We start from the raw sequence: 1,816 nt of genomic DNA on the forward strand, positions 1-1,816 counted from the left end.
CTTGTGAATTTGACGCCCGTGGTAGCCGAGTGGCCAGAGCTGTGTACTACAACTCAGTGGGACCCAGGTTTGATCCTCGTTCCGAGCAATTTTCAAAAAACAAGGAGCGCCAGTTGCTGCCTAAATTCCACAATTTTTTTCAAAGACTCCCGTTTTTGTATTAGTCTTCACACTCAACTTCGTATTCGTTTTAGTCGCTTCCTTCGTATGCGCCTTTGATTTGGTCATCATATTCTTCTTCGTACTTATCTTCGTGCTAACATTGTATCCGTCTTTGTAACCATCTTCGTATTCGTCCTCTTATTCGTATTGCCCTTCGTATTCGTGTTTGTCTTCGTATTCGGTTGCGTGTTCGAATTCACCTTGGTATACATCTTCGTATTCGGCTTCGTGTTCGTCTACCACTACCACTCTGGCACTTAACATAGTCGCCGTTGACGTGATAGGTAGAGGTACGAGGGCCTTAATTGACTTAAAATCTGGATACTCTGGTATTTTTTGAAGCCTAGACTTTATGCCTATTAGCACAGATCAGTGCGTAGTTAGACTTGCACCAATGTGCTCTTTCTCCAATCACATTCCTCTAGGAAGTAGATGTTGGAACTTCTTACATAGATGTGTCGCAGCTTGACGAAAGGTTCGGTGGAAGGCACTTTTGCCTAAAGCTTTCTTTAATCTCAAGTTCTAGCTTCCGTATCACTACCTAAATTATATGATGGCAGCATAATCTTGGCTTAGAGTTGATTCTGTGGAAACTTCTTCTAAGTTTGTTTGGACGAAAAGTATCAAGAGCATCAAAAGCGCATCAAGTTGCGATTTCGGTCAGCTAATACGTAAGTAGTAATTGAGCGAAGGGGCGTCGTCCACTCAAAGCGTTTGAGCGGTAAATTGAACCTTTGTATATAAATAAAAAAACAGATTCCGCTCAGTATCGCTATTCCATTATAAAAAAAAATAAAAAATGTCGAAAATTAATATTTTGCTACATCCAAGCGTAAATATCTCACAAACTATAGCTAATTGAAAAATTTGAAGGTCAGAACTCAGATTCAACGAAACAAATTTTTTTTTGTGAGTCGGTCGGTGTTTATTGGTTGTGCCGCAAACAGTTTTTATTCTTCACAAACAGTTTTCAAAATCTGTGTAGAAGAGTAACGCTTAAATACCAAAGTTTCTTACACATATGTATGTAGAATTTTTTGTATGGTTCAGTAAAGCTTGGGTGGCACCAATTTATTTAAAATGTAAAGATCTGTAAGAGATTACAATAAAGTAGAAAAATGAATTGTACGTGTCTTGTGTTAAAACACATGTTCGTTAAAATATATGCATGCACGTTTAAGTGAACTGCTTGAATACATTTGTACTCACATACATATGTACTAAAGGTCTGCAAATATACCAGCAGAAATACTCTTCACATGTGTACATGAGTAAATGGAACATAAATTTTAGAGTACTAAAAAAGATAGGAAGAAAAAAAGAGAACATCATAAATTTGAATAACTGAGCAATGTTACTCAACAGTGCTCTGCTACATAAAACACTGTTCCGCTTTTCCAAAACACTTGAGTATATTGATTGAATTCAGCAGTATTTGAAAACTTCATAGGAAGTATACGAATACTTATGAAGTTTTCTCTTTCAAAATGTTATCATTTAACATAATGTTAAGAAAATTCATAAATTTTATTTTCATTGTCAATTTTAATTCTTTTAATTTTAATTTAATTTGATTCGTTGAAGAAAGGGGGCTTATTTTATTGTTTCGCGCAACTAGGGTTTAGCTAACATTTTGCATTGTGTATTATTTGAA

This window comes from Rhagoletis zephyria, unplaced genomic scaffold, assembly GCF_001687245.7.
Source record: "Rhagoletis zephyria isolate East Lansing unplaced genomic scaffold, Rhagoletis_zephyria_1.1 Rzeph_scaffold_02256, whole genome shotgun sequence".
Lineage (NCBI taxonomy): Eukaryota > Metazoa > Arthropoda > Insecta > Diptera > Tephritidae > Rhagoletis > Rhagoletis zephyria.